Source organism: Chenopodium album, chromosome 1, assembly GCF_948465745.1.
Source record: "Chenopodium album chromosome 1, dcCheAlbu1.1, whole genome shotgun sequence".
Classification (NCBI taxonomy): Eukaryota; Viridiplantae; Streptophyta; class Magnoliopsida; order Caryophyllales; family Amaranthaceae; genus Chenopodium; species Chenopodium album.
Window position 1 is genome coordinate 25,769,158 of NC_137834.1, and position 24,612 is coordinate 25,793,769.

Consider the following 24,612-nt stretch of genomic DNA (forward strand, 5'->3'; position numbering starts at 1 on the left):
AAATATAACAATTTGGCACATTCTCAATTTGTTGCCTCATACAACTTTTTGAGTTGATACCGTCGTCGCTTTGCAATTTTGTGAAAAAGTAAATTCTTGTGCTGATTTAGTAACCCGAATCCGAGCCATAATCAATCATAGCCCCACACAACTGGATAACAAATTGAATAAAAATAAAACCTTGTCTTTCGAAGGAATCCGAAAAACCTTGTCTTTCGAAGGAGATCGAAAAAAACCTTGTCTTTCGAAGGAGATACACCCTTTCTGTCGAGGGAGACATTATTGTAACCTAAGAAACAAAAAACTTAAAAGAAAATAAAGATTGGGGCTTTCCAGCGGTAAAATCCGATGGATGCCCCTTAAAAATTGAGAATGGAGGCTAGAATTTAGGAGAGCGAAGAGATAAAGCCATCTAGGGTTTTTTCTTTAAACCTGCTCAACTATTTGTATTTAAAGTTTCAAGTTGATTCGAGTCTAGAAGTTCATGGTCTACTCGTTAATGTTTGGCATTTACTTTTAACATTGTCCTCAAAAAATTCTTACATACGACCAAGTAGTGCTCGGTAAAGTTTCAATGCAATAAAACCTACTCAATTATTCGTCGTCAAAGTTTCAATTTGAGTCGAGTTAAGTCGAGAAGGTCATGGTCTGCTCGTTAAAGTTTTGCATTTACTTATTTATAGTTTTTCCCAGTTTATATAGTTTTATGAAATTTATCTATTAATTTTAATCTTAATTAAAAAAAATTACTACATGCTTGTATGTATTTTCATCATTCTTCAACATACTAATAAGCCACATTTTTCTCTAATTTTTAATAAAGAATAAATCACGAAATTTTATTTATCACAAATATTTATCATAATAAATAACACTCTAATAAAACTACATAATTTCCTTATTTAAAAAAAAATTAAAGTAGTTAAGAAGGAAAACCTAAACATTTGGGAACCATTTACCACTACTGCAAAAAAAGGCCTTAGAGAACTGTTATAATAGGCTTTATAGATCGCCTTAGGGGCGTTCTTCTGCTACGCGATGTATAAAGTATAGAGAACAGGTCGTGTAGGCGTTTTATATAATAACAAATAGAGAACGGTTGTTAGTCACAACCGTTCTCTTTTCCCTTCTTAGAATTCCAAAATAATGAAGGAAAATAGAACGGTTAGGCTACTTAACCGTTCTATATTACATTACAAAAGAGAACGGTCATGCTAGACAACAGTTCTCTAATGTATTTTTTTTTTTTAAAAAAATTACCCAATTTATATTGTACGCTATTTTTATGAAATTACTGCACTATTTTCTTGTTGTATTTCTTTCTTTTTTTTTTTTTTTTTTCCCTACCAGGATTATCATGCTATTTTCCTAAACTATTTGATTCCTGTATTTTATCCTGTAGATCATGTAAAAAGAATTGAGATACTACCAAAACCATACAAGTATACTTCATATTATTAAACACATCTAACAAAATATGTTCGATACAAATACGAAAATAAAAATTTAAATATCTTTCTACTATAATGTTGATAAAAAAAAAATTACAAAATTAGTTATGCCAATACCATTGATCTACAATTCACATAAATTATCATTGTCATCATTTGGTTGATGGTATCCAGCAACATTTGAGACCCACCTCCAAAGCTCATCAATCATTTGTTGAAATATGTTTGAGGAACTTGTCAAAATACTGCAAGACATTGTAAAATACATACATATTAGTTAATATACAATAAATTCATCTAATTAAACATAATTAAGTATATCAAAATTTAACTATGACTGAAAAATAAAACTAAGTTTCTTTGATGGAAAATGGGAGAAGAACAACGCTAGTCCTTGGGGTTGGAGGATATACAAGGTAACCTTTTTTATTGTCACATGAGAAGGGAAGGAGAGCCCCATAGTAAACTCTTGTTATAAAAATAGAGAGGAAGATGAAGTTATAAGCTGCAACTTTTATAATGAATGATAATTTTTGACTCACAGAAGCCACACCCATGTACTTATGCTAGTCTAATTGATAAACAATCTATGAATGCTAGCTAATATCACATGAGATATCTGGCTCCAGCCATTAAGTACCAAATAACACCTTTTTTTTTTACCAAGTACTCCATGATAGCGCTCTGGTTATTACACAAGGAAACCTACCATGAACAACATATACTCATCAATTTAAAAGAGAAACTTTACCTAAAAAAAAATAAATAAAATAGAGACTATAGTTGCAAATTCTTAAATACAAGTACTTTTTAAAGACGGGAATGCAAAATTTTGATTCGTTTCCTATTCAATACCAGCCAAAACATATATCCTATACTATCAACTTGTTATGCTCTATAATAACAAGCCCATGAGCTAGCACTTGAATGCAACATAAAAAATTTGGTATTTATAGTAGCTACTATTATGAGAATTCTACAAACTCTTTTCTCCTTGTTACCCCTCAGTAACCCACCAAAAATCATTTGGGCATTTCCATCTTGTAGGCGTCGCTCGAAGTGCGCCTACGTTAAAAGCAGGTGTGAATATGCTTGGCACTCTTAGGAAGTAGGAATTGACATATACAATTAGGGACAAGGAAAGTAGGGAGCCGCCAACAAGTTTTTAAGGAACTTGTAAACCGTTCACGAGTCATAAAAGGCAACCACGATAAGGGACAACGATAGGCAACAACGATTGACCCGTGAAGGTTACACCCCATTCATAATCCATGAGATTACTAACTCCATATGGTTCGGAACCACGAAAGGAGGATCGGAGATGATGGTACGAAGTGAGTCATAGAGTCACATTCGCCCGTATTGGCCTCTACTCGATTCTTATATTGAAAAGCATTCCTGTGATCTCAAAGACATACAAACAATAATTCAATTCGCTCCAAACTATTATTTAACTAAATTGGTTGAATATTAATGCACACATAATTCTAAAATATTGGTGATCACTTAAATTAACAACAAGATTAAAAAGGAACCTAAACCGGTTGTCCAAATTATCTTATTAGTCGTGATTTTCAATTACATATTCCCTGTAACATGCAATGTGATGATCAATAAATATAATAAAATAACATCAATATCACAATTCCAACAACATAAAATCGTTAGAAAAATAATAGGAATAAAAGGAACATGATCCTTACTTTGATTCTGTTTGTTTGCAACTACAAAATAATAAACGAGTTAGTAACTTCAAGGAAATCATAAAACAATAATTAAATTAAATTAAATAAAGTAAAGTTGATTTTGGGGCCAAACCCTCAAACAATTCTACCTTTCACGCCTTGGCTTAAGGATGGAACCACGAGTGAAGTATGTACTCCTTTGAGTACTTGAAAAAGGAATTTTGAAGTAGAAAAGGGTAGACTAGTGTTTAGGCTAAAGCATAGAAGAGAGAAAATAAAATCAGAGAATTACTCGGTGCCCCGTACATCAGAAATGAGGGGGTATTTATAGGGAAAATGTGCTGAGGGAGCACACGGAACCCTAAAATGATAAAAACCCTAAAAAAGTATCTCGTGACACGAGAAACTGTACCGTGACACGGGAAGTACCACCGTCAGACGACACACTTTCCCGTGTCACGGTACATTTTTGGTGTGATGCGGGAAATTTTCAGAAAACGGGATAGAAAACGCGTTAAGGGTTTACGCGGAAAAGACACGGAATGTCCCGTGTCACGGAAGACTTCCCGTGTCACGGGAAATCCCACCGTCAGACGGGAAAGATTCCCGTGACACGGTAGATACCTGCCGTGGCGCGGGAAATTCCAGCCTGTTTTTCCGTCTAAATACATTTTTAACCCTAATTTCCTTCGGCATTTTAAGTGCCGATTGATAATTTCGGGCCTTTTCTGACTTATTATTAAATAAGAAAATAATTAAATAAAAATAAATAAAAGATTTGGGCCAAAAATAAATAATAAAACAGTTAAATAAAAAGAGTTTGGGCTAAAATTAAATACTAAGTTTGGGCTGAAATTAAGACTATGCTTTTACCAAACATTAAGACTAATCCATGGACTGTTCAAAAATATGAATTTAATAAAATACGATTTTTTAAGCACGCTCGGGATTAAATACTAAACCTGACCAATAGTGGCTGTTAAAGGTTGTTCATCATCGGGTTTGGTTTTGGGGAGACATTTTTAGATGTGTACAGAAGCCCCCACTTTGAATGAGTTTGTAGAAACCTCAGTTTCGAAAACGATAGTCAAAGTAACCGATAGGGACGGAGTATGATTTAAGACGTTCTGCGATCCTAAATCACTTTGTATACGCCGATACCTGCGGAAAAATGTTAGTTCTACTAATAAAAAGGGTAAAAGGATAGAATACGTATCTGACACCAGTGTATTGGTGACAAACGGATTTGGCAGCTTCCTAAGCTTGAAGGAATCCACCGAGTGACATTTGTTGAAACGCTTTCCATGCTTGAGGAAAACCGACTGAAGAATTTGGTAGTTTTCTAAGCCTGAAGAAACCTACCGGATGACACTTTCCATGCTTGAGGAAAGTCGACGAATGAATTTGGTGTCATTCTATGCTTGAAGAAATCCACCAATAATGCCTTCCATGCTTGAGGAACGCCGACAAAGGAATTTGGCGGTTTTCTATACTTGAAGAAAAATCCACCGATAATGCTTTCCATGCCCGAGGAAAGCCGACTTGGCGATTTTCTATACTTGAAGAAAAATCCACCGATAATGCTTTCCATGCCTGAGGAAAGCCAACTTGGCGGTTTTCTATACTTGAAGAAAAATCCACCGATAATGCTTTCCAAGCCTGAGGAAAGCCGATTTGACAGTTTTCTATACTTAAAGAAAAATCCACCGATAATGCTTTCCAAGCCTGAGGAAAGCCGACGATTGCTGAAATTTATAAGTTTATGATGGTTCGATTATCCCCGAACGTGGGTCGCAGATAATTCACACCTTTAAGTCGATTATCCGACCATATTAAGTGCTTAAAATGCCGAAAAATAGACTTTGATGCTTGCTAGGGGTAAAATGGTAATTTTAGTCCCCTTTAAGTATCAGTTAGAATTTTCCGCGTAATTCCAGCGAAAAATAACCGCCCAATAACCTCGAAAAAATCATTCAAACTGGTCAAAAACGCCAGGAATATTCGCTGACAATGTGCAGAGCTGCCGTGCCACGTCACTTTTTTTGCCGTGACACGGGAACTTCTCCCGTCATACGGGATGGGATGAAATCCCGTGTCACGGGAATATTTTACATATATTTTTTTTTTATTTTTTGCTGTTTGAATTGGTCAGCGCGCGAATCATTATGCTTTTTATCGACGAATCCCAGCGCGCCACGTCATTAGTGTACCGTTACACGATAACGGTAACCGTGGCACGGTGAACGGGGTGCGTAACGGTTACTTTTTTGGCTTTAAATTCACACTTCTGCTTCACTTCTTTCACCATTTCGCCATTTCCTTGTTCATCTTCTCTCTCTATCTTCTCCATTTTTCTTCTTGCTCACACAAATCGCCGCGCCACGGTTAAGACAACCGACGGTCGTCCGGCCTCACCGTGACGCGGGAATAGCAACCGTGACACGGCGGTTCTATTTTTTTTCTTTTATCTTTTTTTTTTATTTTTCGCGACTTACTGCTGCTGTTATTCGCTGCTGTTTACTGCCGAAGCTTCGCCTCCTCTCATGCTCACCGTGAAACGGACAGACTCACCGTGACAGGTCATCCTTCCACCGAGCCGCGGCCAAGCTCAACCGTGTCATGGCGGCTGCACGGATTTTCGAAATTTTTCGAGCTTTTTGAGCTCAAATTTTCACCAATTTTGCTCTAATTTTTTGCTACTTTCCCCATTTTCGACTCTCTACAAGGATCTATGTAAGTTCCTCTTAATTTTTATCTCAAATTTGCTTCAAGTAATTTCATGAAAAACCCTTAAAAATTAATTTGGGGATTTTAAATTTTGAGGTTTTATGTTGAAATTCTTGCCATGATTTTACTTGTATATGTATGTATGTGTGTTTGTGAGAAATTTGAGACAAAAATTGCATGATTTGATGGAGAATTGAGCAAATCACCATTTTTGGGTACTACTTTGTGAAATGATGTTCATGTTACTTCTTTGTACTTGAAATGGTGAAAAAATGGTGGTAAACCTTGTGAAATATATCATGATGTGTTGATTCATTGTTTTTGTGCAACTTCGAAACATATTTTGCGTATGTACTATATTGTCATGGAGAACATAGTATCATGCGGCTAGGAGAACTGTAGTATTAGTTTGTCATGGAGAAACTAAAGACCATAATTTTGCCAATTTTTAGCCTGGAGGTAAAAATTTAGCGTATAATTCGATAAATAACTAAATAACTTAGGAAATGATGCTAAGTATTTAGATCTTTATTTTTATAAAAATGCAACTTGAATTAAATGTCTTAGGAAATAATGCTAAGCATTTAGATTTTTATAATAGCATGCCTAGGCGACGAGTTTGCGATCTTTCTACCCACGGCCGGCGTCGGGCTTTTCGGGAGGACACTCCCACTATTCCTGAGGGCATGGATGACGATGCTTTAGAGTCCGAGCCTCGGGCATCCACGAGTAGGGGTAGGTGGGTTCCACCTCCGTGGACTCCAGACAAGTTGGTTTTCTGCCGTGAAAACCATGTCTCTCATCGCCCACTCTCCGGCATAGTCGATGGCACGCTTCGCCACCACGGTTCTGGAGCCGGCGATTTGATCCCTCGACTTCACCAGATCATTACGAGGGATCCTGATACGAAAGCCCTATGGGAATCGGCTGGTTTAGTAGATTTCTATACAATAAATGTAGGGTTTCGCAACCCCCGGGGTTGCGGTGCGACGGTCGTTCGCGCTTTGTTGGAGTATTTCTGGGATACTACCAACACTTTTCATTTTGCTTGGGGGGAGATGACGGTGACCCCTCTACACTTCAGTATGATCAGCGGGCTGCGCTTCACTGACCAGGCTGTAGCTCAGATGTCTGATCTATCTTGGGGATCGGCTGAGGCAGCTGATTTGTTGGGTCCGATCGTTCAGCATATCAGGACCCGACCAGTGTCTCGAGGTGGTCCTAGGAGCGGACGATCGGAGCTGGCTTCAGTTTTAGCTCGTGGCTTCGACATGGAGGATACGTCGGCTGAGCAGCGAGAGCGGATCTTCATCCTGATCCTGATCTCTATGACCCTTTCTCTTGTTAGGAGTTCACGCGTACTCCTTTGCTACCTCCCCGCTTTGGTCAGGATCCATGAGATAGGATCCTATAGCTGGCCAGCCTTGGATACGCCGATCTTCTCTTATCGCTATGTCATGGCTGTCGGCATCTAAATGACGAGTCTCCCATCACCGTCCATGGTCTGTGGAGAGTCGTAGAGGTGATGATCTTTTCCCTTTTTTTGTTTCACTTTAACTTGTTCGACTCATGTGCTAAAGATTACTTTTTATTGCAGCTATGGTTCTACGAGTACTTCCTAGGCTTGGCTCCTCGCCGGCGTCGTGGAGCGGTCCATGATTTCCCTGTCGGGGCCAGCTGGCGTGATCGAGGAGAGTCGCGGGTGGAGTCCGTCCCTGCACTGCGTGGGCTACTACGCCGAGGCACCTCTTCTGTTGGCGTAAGGATTAGTTTTGTTGCCTTTTATTTCCCTTCTGACGTCGTTTCCGTTGTTTCACGCCAACTTTTTTATGGTTTCCAGGTTGCCATTGATGTCCAGTATCGTCCTTGGGCCGGGAGGACTGATCTACCTGAGGCCTTGCGCCTTTCCGCGCACCGCACCATTTTGGTTGGTACGACGCTTTGTCTGGTATTTGGGGGAGCGAGTCATTCGTCAGCATAGCGACGATCGTTTTGTGGTGCCCTCATCTCCACCAGAGTCAATGCTGGACTCACGCTTGATTAGAGAGTTGATTAACAGGGGAGAGCGCCATACTTTTCCATGGCAGGAGCTTGTACACATGGAGAGTGACTATGCGCGGGACTTGCTTCCCTCTCTGGCTCCTCCACCCCGTCTTCCTGAGGTATGATTTCTTTTGAGGATCTTCGTTACTAGTCTCTGTTTTAAATAGTCGAATAACTTGATTATTCGATCATATTTTCAGACGACTATTCGCCCTGTGGGGAGGATCGAGATTCCTCCTCAGTCTGTCCGCTATCCAGGGCCGATTGGTATCACCGAGTACCATATCGCTGACGCGCCAGAGGGTTACAAACAGGCGCAGGAGTCTCTGCCCGAGGTCTTTGAGCCGGTAAGTTTTTTTTATGCATTATTCATCCTTTTAACACCGCTTGTTACTGACTTTTCTTTGTTTTATCCTCAGCCTAACCGCCCGGAGATGATGGGACTCATGAAGCTGGTTGACGCCCTGAAGTATTGCATCATCAAGCTTCGGTGTGGTGCGAGTTGTCGGAGCTCTAGCGACGTTCTTGAGGTATTATTCAATTTTTTACTTCTACCATTTGTTTTATTTTGCATTGTTGACACCTTTTGATTTTGTATCTTTCAGGAGCGACGGAGGTCCCGCTCGCGCTCGAGGCATAAAGGCTCGGACGAGGAGGAGCTTGGTCGTGGTAGACAATCTCCTGAGATTCACCGGCGTTCTCATTCTCAGCGAGAGCCTCATACTACTCAGCCATTTCAGGAGGCTCAGTGGCAGCAGCCTCAGTCTTCCCAACGTTTTCCGGGCCAGATTCAGGGGCAGCGTCAGCCGTTTTCACAGCCTCCACAGCCTGAACTTGGGTCTGTTTTGACTCCCTTGGATCCTGGTTCATTTTCAGCTCCATTGTCCGGGATTCCTCCACCGGTGTCGGGCTTGTTCTCAGTTCCGATGTATGGGACGATGCCTTCACCGACGATTCCTGTGTCTTTGAGCCAGTCTACACCGTTTTCCGGCTGGACGGGTCCTGCCTTGGGTTTGACTACCGCTGGGGTCACAGGGACTAGTAGGGATACTACTCCCCGTACTCGGACGATGGAGGGACTCTTCGGCTCACCGTTCCCATATGCGCAGGGTGGAGATAATACTGATTCTGGCTCTAGAGATTTTTGACCGAGGGTTTTAACTTGTACATACTATGATGACACTTGACATGTTTATTTATTATGACTCTTTTATACATTATTCATAGTTTATGTATTTATTATTGTGTGTTAGTGTGTGCTTGAAACTCATTGTGTGTGATCGTGTATTTATTAATGACGCGACAAAAAATATAAGTGGAGTAATGGAGGGTACCGACCTTCCCCAAAAGAAAAAGAAATAAAAAGACGAGCGAAAATAAATAAAATGATAAGGAAATAAAATATTAAAGTGATGAATAAATAAATAAATAAAATTAACTTCCCCAAAAGAAAAATAAATAAAAAGACAAGCAAAAATAAATAAAATGATAAAGAAATAAAAAATATTAAAGTGATGAATAAATAAATAAAATTACCTTCCCCAAAAGAAAAAGAAATAAAAGACAAGCAAATATAAAATGATAAAGAAATACAATATTAAAGTGATGAATAAATAAATAAAATAAAGATAATAATAATAATAAAATAAAATTAAAAAAAAAAAAGATAAAAAAGTTGAGAATTTTATTAGAAATAAAACTCTCAGAAAAACTGAAAAAAATAAATGGAGATGATAAAATACTATAAAAAACCCGGATAGATACGGGAAAAGATGAAAAAAGAAAACGCGTGAGGTGCCGTGACACGGCACTGTTCACCGTATCACGGCAGAACTTGTCGTGTCGCAGCAAAAGTTCCCGTGACACGGTAGGACTTGCCGTGTCACGGTACGTGTATTACTCAGCGGTGTGTTTTACGCGTATGAAAAGATAAATTCTGGGCAGTTTCTAGCGCTTTTGCTATAAAATAAGACCAGTTTATTCATGATATGCATAATTACGAAACACAAAATAATTTAGAATTTCATATTTCAATAATCATGTCTCAGAATTTTGATAATACATTGCGTGACTGGTCTTATTCTTTGACCAATGCTGAAAAAAGATAGTTAGAATTATTTCATGTCAGGGGTTTGCCAGCCCTGCGACATGTAGCTATTGAACACGATTTTCTTAGGGCAGCATTAGATTATTGGAGTTCAGAAACACACTGTTTTAAATTTGATTATGATGAAATATGTCCCCTGCCGGAGGAATTTGGTGCAATCTTTGGATTTCCTGCTAGAAATCTTATTGTCATGCCTACCCTACGTGAATATTATTACCAAGATTTTGAACGCCATCTGAATCTAATAGATCCAGATTTAAATAGAATTGTTTGTGGTAATGAGGTAGACTTAGAAAAACTTGCTAATTTATATTTTAATCGCCCTATCTCTGAGTCTTATCATGTATATCGTAGAAGGGCATATATTTTTTGCATGTTTAGCAAGCTTTTATTTGCAAACGGTAGGGTAGGACATGCTTGTCTAGCGTCTGTGCTTGAACATGTCGAATCTGGAAGATCTCCTATGCCGACGTGCCTTGGAGAAACATTTTGTGGCCTTGACGAAGCAAAAGCTAACCGGAAAGCCATCAGGAAGGGCTCTCTGGTACTGCTGCAGGTAAAAATACGCTCCGAGTAGCCCCCGTGACACAAAACAGGCACCGTGTCACGGTGGGTGTCTGCCGTGTCACGGGAGTCTGCTAATTTTTTTTTCTTTTATTTTTTTTTCGACTGATTTTTTTAATTTTTTATTTTTATTTTTTTGGCAGATTTGGTTGATGGAGCACTTAGAATTATTTGAAGCCCCCGACGATATTAAAAAATATGGCCCTAACGACCTAGTCCGCAGGAAAAAGAATTACTCTGCGAACATGTCGTATGAAGATTGGAAAATTTTCTTTGCAAAGAGGGAATTTTCCATTCGTTGGGTGGTGCCTTGGTGGAGGCTTACTAGGATGGTTGGCACGAATGATACTCCATATTGTCGTGTTCCTAGTATCTCAAAACTTACCTTTTATTGCCCTTCTCGGCTGATGCGGCAGTATGGGCTTGAACAAGTAATTCCACGCTATAACGATAGTCCTCGTGAAGTATCGTTGCATGAAAGTAACGTTAACAAGTACGAGACTTATTGGATTGGAAGACCTTTGTGGACCGTTTCTGCAAGTGACCAAGCTCCTCCTCCTTTATCTAGTGCATACAAGGCATGGTTGAACCCTAGAAGTAGGAGGGAACGATTCGGATCATGCAAGTCTGATGTGAAGAGTCGTCTTGGAAATAAGAAGGCCCCTCCTAAAGATCGTCTAGGTCCAAGAACACAAGGGATTGAGTTTAAGACTCCTATAATGTCAAGAAAGAAGAATTATGTGAAAGGAAAGGGTAAAGAAAAGATGGTGTATAGGGAGAAACAACCGAAAAAATTCAAGAAAGGTGAAAGGGGTGAAAGTTCGACTAGGGGTGTGACGGTTCGGGCTACGAAAGACACATTAATGGTGAAGGCCGACCTAATTGACCAAGAGAAGGATGTTCCTAAAGTGAAGAAAGATTAGATCAATAGTGCTTTTCTTTTTGTAATTTATAATTTTTATTTAAAATAAGGCATATGATGCAATTACTTGTAGTCGCATTTATTTTAATAATAATAGCACATTTATCACGGCAATTTCCTTTTTTTTTTTTTTTTTTTTTGCCGCTCAGGGCCACCATGCCACGGTGAACAGTACCGTGACACGGTGGAATGTCCCGTGTCGCGGCAATTCCCCCTTTTTGTTCGTCGCTCAGGGCCACCGTGCCACGGTGAACAGTACCGTGACACGGTGGAATGTCCCGTGTCGCGGCAATTCCTTTTTTTTTTTTTTTTTTTGTCGTGACGCAATGCTGAACTGACGCGCATACTTGATCAACAAAGGGAGGATTTTTATTTTTTAAAGTGGTCGGGCCCCCTTGAGGGGTTGCTTACGTATCCTAAAAAGGAATCAGGCCAAACGTAGCTCTGTTGGGTCATGAACCCATGCGACTAGGCATAGAATTTCTTGAGTTGATCCAAGTTGGTTAAATTGTGGAAGCCGTTACCGTCCATGTCTACTAATTGTGCCGCTCCGCCAGACAGGATGGCTTTAACAATGTACGGGCATGACCAATTCGGTCTGAATTTTCCTCTTGGATCTAGCACATTTTTACGAAGTGCCTTAAGCACTAGGTCACCCTCTTTGATATTCCTGGTCTTGACTTTTTTATTAAAATGTCGCGCCATACACTGTTGGTAGGTTTGGACATGATGCAAAGCTGCCAAGCGTTTTTCATCAAGTAAGACAAGTTCGTCGTATCTTGATCTAATCCAGTCGACTTCATCTAGTTGGCTTTCCAATGCGATTCGAAGAGAAGGGATTTCGAGTTCGATTGGTTGTACAGCTTCAACTCCATAAACCAAAGAGAAAGGTGTAGCCCCCGTTGATGTACGAAAAGAGGTTCGATAACCCCAAAGGGCGAAATGTAGCTTACTTGACCAATCCTTGTAATTTTCTGTCATCTTTTCGATGATAGTTTTCACATTTTTGTTGGCCGATTCGACTGCACCATTTGTTGTGGTCTGTAAGGTGATGATCTATGATGCTTGATATGATATTTCTGTAATAATTCCGCGCATTCGGATTGGAAATGTGTTCCATTATCACTGATCATCTCATGTGGTACCCCATAGCGGCATATGATATTTTTCTCAATGAATTGAGCTACATGTTTCGCCGTCAGCTTAGCATATGAGGCAGCTTCAACCCATTTGGTGAAATAGTCGATTGCTACGAGAATGAATTCATGCCCTCCTTGTCGTGGTGGTGTTATTTTTCCAATGATGTCGATGCCCCAAGTGGAGAAAGGCCATGGAGAAGTATATGTGTAGAGAAGCGAAGGTGGAACATGCTGTAAATTTGCGTAGACTTGACACTTCATACATTTCTTGACGTATTCGTGACAATCTCTCTCCATAGTAGTCCAATAGTAACCTTGTCGTTGAATCTTTTGGACTAACATCCTTGCATTCATGTGTGTTCCACATATACCGGCATGAAGGTTTTCCATGGTTTTATGTGCTTCTTTCTTGGCTATGCATAAGAGATTTCTTCCCATTGCAGTTCTCTTGTGGAGTTCTCCCCTAATGAGCACATACTGTGAGGCTAGGAGCCTCAAAGCACGGCGTGCCCTTTTATCAGTATTAGGAGGGTATTCTCCTCTTGTCACATAATTAAGGATATCTGTATACCATGGCTCTTCATCTTCTTCTTGTGGTTCTTGTTCATCGTCCAGTGCGTGAACATAAGCCGGCTCATATCTTCTTTCTATGGTCAGTGGCATTCTGATTGTATCAGTTGGAATTCGCACCATTGATGCTAATTTAGCTAGTGCGTCGGCGAATTGGTTTTCTTCTCTTGGCAAATACGTATATTCTACTTCATCTAGTTGCTCCGTGAGAGTTTCTAAATGAGCTTGATACGTAGCGAGACTTTCACTTCTCACTTTCCATCTCTTGGAGATTTGGTTAATGATGAGTGAAGAATCACCATAGATTCTGAGTTTCTTAATTCCCAAGGCGATAGCTGTTTCTAACCCCAAAATGCATGCTTCATATTCTGCGGCATTGTTGGTGACATCAAAGTTGAGCTTCATGGAAATTGGGATGTTCTCTTCATTGGGTGATACAAGCAAGACTCCTACACCACATCCTTTTTGGTTTGAAGCTCCATCGAAATAGAGTGTCCAGCTATCATCTTCAGTCATGAGTAAATCTTCGTCAGGGAAATCGTACTCATCTTCTTCTTTTTCAACTTCTTCTAGCGGGAAGTCTGCTAAGAAGTCAGAAACTGCAGAACCTTTGATGGCTTTTTGTGGCACAAATCTCAAGTCAAACTGAGCAAGATTGACTATCCACCTTGATAATCTGCCATTAAGTGTTGCTTTTTCGAACAAGTATTTGAGAGGATCCATCTTTGACACGACATGCACTGTATGAGTGAGCATGTAATGTCTTAGTTTCTGTGCGGCCCATACAAGTGCGAGACACAACTTCTCAAGTGGTGTGTATCGCGTCTCATATCCTTGAAGTTTCTTGCTCAAGTAATAGATTGCATTCTCCTTGCTTTCGATCTCTTGTGCTAGCATTGCCCCCATCGTTTCTCTTGTGACCGTAAGGTAGAGTCGAAGAGGAAAGTCAGGTATTGTTGGCGCTAGCACGGGTGGGTTTGCCAAATACTCTTTGATTTTGTCGAAAGCCTTTTGGCAATCGTCATCCCATGTGACTGGAAAATTTTCTTGAGCTTCTTGAATATGGGTTCACATATCGCTATGAGCTTTGATATGAACCTACTTATATATTGCAACCTTCCAATGAAACCTCGAATCTCCTTCTCATTTTTGGGTGGTGGCATGGCCATGATCGCCTTTACTTTTGTAGGATCTATTTCAATCCCTCGAGAACCGATCACGTATCCAAGTAATTTGCCTGACATGACTCCGAATGCACATTTTGCTTGATTAACCTCATGTTGTACTTGCGGAGTCTTTCAAAGAACTTGCGAAGTGCAATAATATGGCCTGGGCGATCTTTAGACTTAACAATCATATCATCGACATAGACCTCCACCTCTTTGTGCATCATGTCATGTAACAATGTTGTAGCTGCTCTTTGGTAGGTGGCACCCGCGTTTTTCAACCCGAATGGCATTACCGTATAGCAATATGTACCCCATTGTGTGATGAATGTGGTTTTCTCCATGTCTTCTTCGGCCATCAATACCTGATTATATCCAGCGTAACCATCCATGAATGAAAGGAGTGCATGGTTTGCTGTATTATCAACTAGAATGTCAATGTGAGGTATAGGGAACCCATCTTTTGGGCTTGCTTTATTGAGATCCCTATAATCAACACACATTCTGACCCTTCCATCCTTCTTTGGAACTGGAACCACATTTGCTATCCATTCTAGATATTTGGATACTCTGATGAAACATGCGGCCAAATGTTTCCTGATTTCTTCCTTGATTTTGAGAGCCACATCGGGTTTCATACGGCGCAACTTTTGTTTGACGGGCTTCATACCTGGAATGAGTAGTATCGTATGCTGAGCTATATCCCTGTCAATTCCTGGCATATCTTGGTATGACCAAGCAAATACATCAACAAATTCACTAAGCAAGTTAATTAGCTCTTTGCGTTCATCTTGACTTAGTGTTAATCCAATTTTTACTTCTTTAACAGTCGTATCATTGGAAATGTTAACTGTTTCTGTATCTTCGATGACTGTTGTTTTATTTTCGTGTTCTTCCATTGCTTTTATTATTTATTTGTCATTTTTATCATTAGCAAAGCAATATTGATCAGGCCTAGGGGAATGACACGCATCGTAAGCAAAGGTACTCATTTTATTGAATTCATTGACTAATACATCAAGAGAGGCAAGGTCGGTTGCGACCTCACCGGAATTATTAGGACTAGAAAGAGAGGACTCAACAAGGGACTCAGGATTGAACTCTATAGCAGAAATAGGGTCGACCTCAGACTCTAAGGACTCGTCTACAGACTTAGACTCAGACTCAGACTCGGACCCAGACGACTCAGACTCATCAAACATAGGACCCTCGCCATCGGTTATTTCCAACTTCTCTCCACTTGGCGTAGTGATCCTCAATGTCTTGCGCCATCCCCTTGAAATGTTGTCAGCTTGGACGATTAACTCGGAGGGGTCAAAATCCTTGTTTGCTGTGACGAGCTCGGAGTTATCATTGCGGTCCGGTTTGGACTCATTCTTCTCCATTCCAAAAAGGAGGTTGATTCCTAGATCATCATAGTTCGGGCTAGCATGCGTCTCGGTTGTGAAGAGCTCTTCGTCTTCATCAACAAAGTCACAATCGAGGAACATCTCGAATCCTGGTTCACGGATCCCATTGTGGACGAATAGCTCAGGGAATTCATAGCATGGGAAGTCTTCCCCTTCTTTGATGTACTGGCCATTGAGGGTGAACAGATATGGATCCATGGCCATTTCCATCTTTGTCATTCGAGCATTATTGCGAGCCTTCATCTTCAGTGAAGCTTGTTTCAGATCTTCTTTTGTTGGCTTGAATCCCAAGCCAAAAGTATCTTTCTTGAGTGCACCAGGATGGCCCTAAGATTTAGCCATTTTCTTCTTGAGTCCAAGGGTCATTCCAGGGAAATGACCTTGCTTCTTCAGAATGGCATTGATATTGGTGTTTGAATATGGATCGAAGTCAAGATGGCACTTTTCCTCCTCTTCAATCACGAGAACATCATCTAGTGAAAACCCCCGGATATCTTCATCTTCTTCGTCATGTTCAACATGGACGATAGGAGTGTCGATAACTTGAATGCGCATAGGAGAAGCATCAATAGTAATTGAAACCCCTCCAACTATGGCTTTCACTTTCTGGTGCAGCGACAATGGAATCGCCTTTAGCTCATGAAGCCAAGGGCGTCCTAACAATAGATTGAAAGAGGCATTAATGTCCACCACCTGAAATTTGGTGCGACGTTCAGTGGTCCCAGTAGTTATATTCAGTATGATAGTACCCACGGCTTGACGGCGAGTATTATCGTAAGCGCGAATCCCTTGAGTGGAGGGAGTCAATTCTTCATTCTTTATGCCCAACTTCTTTGCAGTACGGAGTGGGCACACATTGATTGCAGAGCCATTATCAACCAGGCTCATAGGAACATTCATCTGCCTGCAATCCACAGTGAGGTGTAAGGCCTTATTATATTGGTCCCCTTCCGGGAGCAGATCCTTATCAGAAAACAAAATCAGATTGCTAGTACTTGGCAATTCAGTAGTGAGAAAGTTGACCAGTCCTTGAGGAGTCATGTCATCATCAACTCCTATCTTCACCAGAGCATTCATCACAGCCTTTCGGTGCTCGTGGGAAGTGGCCAAAAGCTTCCATACATTCATCTCCACCTTGGTCTTTTGCAGTTGTTTGGCTACATCGCTGTTCATAGGGTCGATGGGATCAACTATCGGATGTGATTGTTATGGAGGTGGAGGTGGATTAGGTTGTTGCAACCGTCCACTTCTAGTGAGAACCTTGACCGCAAAGTCCCCCCAAACGTCTTCACTTGTGCCAAGAGATGAACAGGCTATATCCTTGAGATAGACGTCTTCATCATCACTATCCCAAATCCCATTCACTTCTTCACTACTTGAGATGAACACAGCTTCCGGTAGAGGTTCATTCACAGGTTGAATGAGTATCGACGGATCAAGGGAGACTTCATCTCCCATGATAGCCAAAGCATCAGAAAGAGGACCTGTTTGAATGTTAGGCTTCTTGCCCCCTGGAGGGACAGGAAGTTGATTAGCATCGATCAGGTCTTGGATTGCATCCTTCAGCCTCAAACACTTCTCAGTGTTATGACCCTTGCCTTAATGAAACTTGCAATAAGCATTGGGGTCGTAGCTAGCGGTCCTATTCTCAGGTCGAGGTTCTGGAAATGGTACGATTGGCATAATCAGTCCCTGACCATGCAGACGGTCATAAGCAGCATCATAAGTCATTTGGAATATTTGAGGAGGAGCATTAAGGGCCAGCACATCATTGATATTGATATTGTTGGTAGCATTATTGGGCTTAGAAGACGAAGAAGAAGGAGTGTCGTTTTTCTTGTTTTTCCAAGTGCTGTTATTATTGTTGCTAGCAACAGACTTCATTAGTTCATCCTCGATATTAATTCCAATATCGTACACAGCTTCAAAGGTACTCAGAGGAAGAAACTTCAAGTGTTAATTGTACTTATGAGTCAGATTGGCATTGAACAAGCGAACTATTTCTTTCTCCTTGGGAGGATCCACCAAGAGCGCAGCTGTTTCCCTCCACCTGCTTAAGTAAGTGGTGAAGCCTTCATTCTCTTTCTGTTTGAGAATGGAGAGTTCATGTTCAGAAGTCTTGGCCTGGATGTTACACTTGTAACGATTCATGAAGCTTTCAGCAACATCCTCCCAGGTCGCGACATGTTTGGATTCCAAAGAATAGAACCACTGTTGACATGCATGCTCTAAGGAAAGGGGGAACACTGTAGGGAAGAGTGTCGCATCTATTCCCTTAAGAGCCATAGTTGCAGAAAAAGCCTTCAAATGGAACAGCGGATTATCAGTAGGCTTGAATTTGGGAATGTCAGCAGTGGAAAACTTCTCAGGAAGCTTGTCTCTTATGGACGAAGCGGTGACAGGCTGTTCCACATAAGTGAACTCTTCAGAAATTTTGCTCATATGTTCCTTAATCTTGTCCATTGCAGCAGTAGTGACATTGTTTTGATTGTCTTGTTCTACAGTGCTGACTCTAGTGGTGAGTGTCTGCATCATGTCAGACAATCTTTCAATTGTCCTGTTGAGGTTCTCGATGTCTTCCTTAGTAGCCATTGGTTGAAAGTAGACTGGAGATGGATCTTGTGGAGATGATTGAGGTGGTTTCCTTGTACGCCTCTTTGGTATAAGAGGTTGTTGAGGTATGGACTCGAACCGTAACAATCTACCCCTGCTTCTTGACCAAGTGATGTGACACCGAAACAAACACACCTTTAATGACCAAACTTAACCTTAACCCATCCGGATTAAAAAGAAAATAAAAATTTAATTAAAAATCTATAATTTTGAAATGCTACTTGTTTATTTTTTTTTAAAAAAAATATATGGGAGGATACCATCCGACTTACTCCGAAAAAAAAAACGACACAAAAACAAGACTTCCCTAAAATACGGTCAAAAAGTAGTGCACAACTTAAAGAAAAAAGTGTGTGAACACGATATGTGAGTGACTAAGTGAGGTTATAGACGCGTATTTTGACCGTATAGCTAGACACGACACAAAACTGGACATAGCATTCGCACAAAAATCGAAAAAAATACTGACAGAACACTTTCCTTGGCACCGTGTCACGGTGCAGACTGTCGTGACACGGTGCAGTCTACCGTCAGACGGTATACAGTCCCGTGTCACGGCACTGTTCACCGTGGCGCGGCAGAACATGCCGTGACACAGTGCGCAGTTCCAGGTCAGTTTTGTGATTTTTTCCATATTTTAACCGATTTTAAGTCCGTACTAATTACTATGTGAGAATAAAAACCCTCGGTCATGGGTTAAACAAAAGAGCAAACACATGAAGGTTAGCACCAAACAACCACATAGCATTTAAGCACGATGATGTAAAAAAGTTCGCAACCTAGAGTCAAGATCTATGTTCAACTATTGGTCAAGCTTTGGGTGTCAAAAGGGTACCATGGTTAAGAGTTTGGACGCGTTAGCAAGGCAGTCTCCCTTGAGGGTGTATGCCAACGGGCGGCTTCGCGAGTTCGTGATGAAATCGAACTCGACTCCATGGTTTGGGTGGATTTAATAACTCGGATGAACCCTTATTGCCATGAGCGTTTTTGGGTCGATAGAGCTTAAATCCCCCGGGGCTAAGACGCATGTAGAACACATACGTTTTTTCAGAAAAATCGAAGGAAGTCGACTGTGAGGAAAGAAAATAAGCCACCGAACTGATTTTAGGACTGCCGTGACACGGCAAAAATTCCCGTGTCACGGTACTGTGCACCGTCAGACGGTGCACAGTACCGTGACACGACAGATTCTGTCGTGGCACGGTAGTCAGAATATCTGACTGGTGCCCTGTTTTCCTTCGCGCGCAACCAAGTTATCCGATTTTTCCTACGGGACAGACCTGAATGCGACGTTAAAACGTCTATGCAGATGCAAAAATGCCAAATTAATCACAGGAATATTTTTTCAAGAATCTTTCAAGTCTCATCCACTCATCTTAATTAAATACCGATCACTCAAATCGATAAATAATTAAGAATCCTCCCCAGTGGAGTCGCCAAATTGTAGGCGCCGCTCGAAGTGCGCCTACGTTAAAAGCATGTGTGAATATACTTGGCACTCTTAGGTAATAGGAATTGACATATACGATTAGGGACAAGGAAAGTAGGGAGCCGCCAACAAGTTTTTAAGGAACTTGTAAACCGTTCACGGGTCATAAAAGGCAACCACGATAAGGGACAACGATAGGCAACAACGATTGACCCGTGAAGGTTACACCTCATTCATAATCCATGAGATTACTAACTCCATATGGTTCGGAACCACGAAAGGAGGATCGGGGATGATGGTACGAAGTGAGTCATGGAGTCACATTCGCCCGTATTGGCCTCTACTCGATTCTTATATTGAAAAGCATTCCTGTGATCTCAAAGGCATACAAACAATAATTCAATTCGCTCCAAACTATTATTTAACTAAATTGGTTGAATATTAATGCACACATAATTCTAAAATATTGGTGATCACTTGAATTAACAACAAGATTAAAAAGGAACCTAAACCGGTTGTCCAATTTATCTTATTAGTCGTGATTTTCAATTACATATTCCCTTTAACATGCAATGTGATGATCAATAAATATAATAAAATAACATCAATATTACAATTCCAACAACATAAAATCGTTAGAAAAATAATAGGAATAAAAGGAACATGATCCTTACTTTGATTCTGTTTGTTTGCAACTACAAAATAATAAACGAGTTAGTAACTTCAAGGAAATAATAAAACAATAATTAAATTAAATTAAATAAAGTAAAGTTGATTTTGGGGCCAAACCCTCAAACAATTCTACCTTTCACGCCTTGGCTTAAGGATGGAACCACGAGTGAATTATGGACTCCTTTGAGTACTTGAAAAAGGAATTTTGAAGTAGAAAAGGGTAGGCTAGTGTTTAGGCTAAAGCATAGAAGAGAGAAAATAAAATCAGAGAATTACTCGGTGACCCGTACATCAGAATTGAGGGGGTATTTATAGGGAAAATGTGTTGAGGGAGCACACGGAACCCTAAAATGATAAAAACCCTAAAAAAGTATCCCGTGACACGGCAAACTGTACCATGACACGGGAAGTCCCACCGTCAGACGGCACACTTTCCCGTGTCACGATACATTTTTGATGTGACGCGGGAAATTTTCAGAAAACGGGATAGAAAACGCGTTAAGGGTTTACGCGGAAAAGACACGGAATGTCCCGTGTCACGGCAGACTTCCCGTGTCACGGGTAATCCCACCGTCAGACGGGAAAGATTCCCGTGACACGGTAGATACCTGCCGTGGCGTGGGAAATTCCAGCCTGTTTTTCCGTCTAAATACATTTTTAACCCTAATTTCCTTCGGCATTTTAAGTGCCGATTGATAATTTCGGGCCTTTTCTGACTTATTATTAAATAAGAAAATAATTAAATAAAAATAAATAAAAGGTTTGGGCCAAAAATAAATAATAAAACAGTTAAATAAAATACGATTTTTTAAGCACTCTCGGAATTAAATACTAAACCCGACCAATAGTGGCGGTGAAATGTTGTTCATCATCGGGTTTGGTTTTGGAGAGACATTTTTAGTTGTCTACACATCTACACCTCAATTAAGAGATTTCCACAATCATATAAATAAAATATAAAAAAAATAGGTTAGACCAAGGCAGTCCTTCAATAACTTTTTCCATTCATTATCTTTGACATCTGAAAATTTATCAAGCAAGTAAGGTCATTTAAAAAAATAAGACTAGAAACAAAGAAGACAATTTGGTAATGTTGGGATCAAAATAGAATAATGTCACTACAAGAGAATAGAGATCCATCATAAAGTTACTTACAAACCGAAAATGTTATATTATGTAGAAGTCTCATAAAGAAATAGACAAAGTTGATCGTGCCAACATAAGTACGGATTACAGCTGATATATGACATTATAGAAAGCCATAGATTAGCTAGCTACGTTGCAATTTGCTTCTTTGACTTTAGATGGTGGAGGACAAAGCATGACCTGATGCACTTGCACAAATGACTAAAAGGTAAGATTAAATATGACTCCTTTTCACATTCTATATTCGGATCTTGTATCATTGTAGAGAAGAACACTACTTAGTTGCTGCTATAATGAACCTTCAGAGCAGCATACTTCATGCGAATTGAGTAAGATATAGAAAAGTACAGAAAACGATTAAGGAGAGGCAAGGTAATTTGAGCTCATTCTAGACATAGGACATAAATGAAATTCTCAAGTTTTACTAGCAAGTAGAATCCACATAAAGGAGTCAAGTTTTTGCAAAGTTCGAAGGTTTCCTAGCCAAAAACTTATACCATAGAATAGGAAGCAAAGTCATTCAAGAAATTTGCACTTCTAACTAATAATCTAAACAGATCCTCTCTACAAGATACCTATATCACTATCAAACAAAAAAAATTACAGAGTATTTGAAATTAAATGAACATATGCATAATTCATAAACAATAGTTAAACCACTAGTCTAGTGGAATCTATTTCTCCTACCCATCTTTCTTTATCTAATTAGGGTTCTAAATTTTACCTAGGTAATATTAATTTGGCTAAAAGCCTTTTGATATGATTAATATTGAAATATATGTAATTCGAAAAAATTAAGTGAAATTTGATTAAAACTACTGCAATTTGATTGAATTATTCGAGTACAAAATCGATTGAATTTTCCCCTTAAAACTAGAACATTGAAGGTTTTTTTAATAACCCTAAAATTCGAATCAAATTATTGAAATTGAAGAATGCTATGAATCTATGATTGAATATTACTACAATTTAATTAAATGATTCAAATGAATAAATTATTGTAATTAAATACATCGATAAATTCATTCGGGCAAATCAAATTATCACTGGGGAAGACAAATTTGAAAGCCTACCTATACAGCACTAGCGCAACGATGCAGCAGAGCAGTGCGGTGGTTGGTAGTGGACCGACGGGTGCAGCTGTAGCGGTGAATCTGAGCGGTTGTGCGTGGGACAATGGTTTGGTGGGTGCGGCGGTGGAGCAACAATCAATGTAGACTTAGCTTGCGAAATTAAATATCTAACAATTTCATTCAGAGTATTTGATTATTTTGAGGGTAAATTATTTTGCTTTATTAGGAAATTTGAGGGCAAATTAACCTTCCGTAAATAAAAATAAAAAATAAAAATATACTTCCAAAAATAAATCCTTCCGAAAAAAGAAAAAAAAAACATAAACAAAGCATACTGAACGGTTGTCCAGAGGACCGTTCTCTATTATTTACGGTTAATTATTGTTTTTTTATTTTATTTAAGTAATAAATAATATAGAACGGTTGAATATCTTCACCGTTCTATATTTATTAACTCACAAAACGCCTCTTACACAAATACGTTCTATATTGTTGCAGAGAACGCCTGTCTTTGTTAATCGTTCTATATCTTGCGCTCTTTAATCCAGTTTTTGTAGTAGTGTACCTCTATATAATCAAATAATAAAGATTATTGTTTAAGGGTCCCTCTCTCTCTCTAACTCCCAAACTTCTTTAATCCAAACTAATATTTTTCCAATTCCTTTTATTACAAAATCGTTTACAATTACTTATAAATAAGAAAACTCATTTACGGAATTTTTTTTTTTTTATTTTTGTTTACAAAATGTAACATGATTTAATCACAATCCATGGGAGAATATTATCCAAATTACGACGAGTTTGGTTAATGGGAGCTAATATTTAAAGACCATATATATCCGAATATCAACGAGATTGAATATCTCTTGAAATTTAAATCATTAAACAAACAATGGAAAGAAAGAATTGGAAAAAAGAACAAGGACATCAACTAGATCCAAATTTGAAAAATATTGTTGTAAGCCAATTTCAAAAGACTCATGTGACCACAACTCATTTGAGTCTATAAACGAGTGTGAAACATGTCAACATCAAGTTAATTGGATACGCCGGTGATATGAACCTGAAAAAAATTATTTAATACACACTAATGGAAGCATAGGCGCAGGGCATAAATATTGTTTTGGCATCCATTTATAGTAATTTCTATGACTTTCATCTTCTCTATTGTAGTTGTTTATAGTTCATGTTATGTTTTGCATTACTACAAAATTGCAATTGAACTGTCTACCTTACATACTTCTTTTCATTATGTTTGATATTAGATAACCATTGCTTATACTCTTACATTAGTCATATCTAAATAGTTAATTAACCAAAATTATATTTCATCTAAATCAATTTCATCCTGCAATGTGTGGTTACATTAAACGCATCCCATTGATAATATACTTTATTGTATCAATATAACAATTAAAATAACATAATACAATAAATAAATATAGTGGATATGGAGATAAATACATACATACGATTCAAAAGACCAAGACCATTAGTAATATTAAGGATAACATAAACCAACCATACACACAATTTATAAAATTTTTTTAAAAAAAACGTGCTTAAAAAAAAACCACAAACAATGGGAAAACATAACAGGTCTTGATAAAAAACGTGAAAGAAAAATATATGACATCATATAAACAATCCAGTTACATCCTAGACACCCACTTTCGAATTCCCGTCCGCGACACCATCATTTGTTATAGGCCCTGCTTGTTGTTGATGTTGTACCTCGATCTCTTATTGCTTTTTTATCGCTTTTTTTGTGATATCGATTTTTATTTTATCAATTAGCAATTGCAATTCAACTTGCCTTTTTTCCGCCTCCTTCTGTTGTTTGCAAGCCTCAACATAACGCCCTTGAATATATGACAAATAGTGTTGCAAACCGAG

The 24,612-nt window shown here is 39.3% G+C and overlaps 1 long non-coding RNA gene across 1 annotated transcript; it reads right to left on the minus strand.

Moving 5' to 3' along the window:
* Nucleotides 1–1,423: 1,423 nt before the first annotated feature.
* On the minus strand, nucleotides 1,424–23,062 carry LOC145575836 (uncharacterized). Its single transcript, XR_014098284.1, has 2 exons — nucleotides 22,717–23,062; nucleotides 1,424–1,696 (listed from the first exon to the last, which is right to left on the minus strand). It is a non-coding gene; the product is annotated as an uncharacterized LOC145575836 (long non-coding RNA).
* Nucleotides 23,063–24,612: the final 1,550 nt, after the last annotated feature.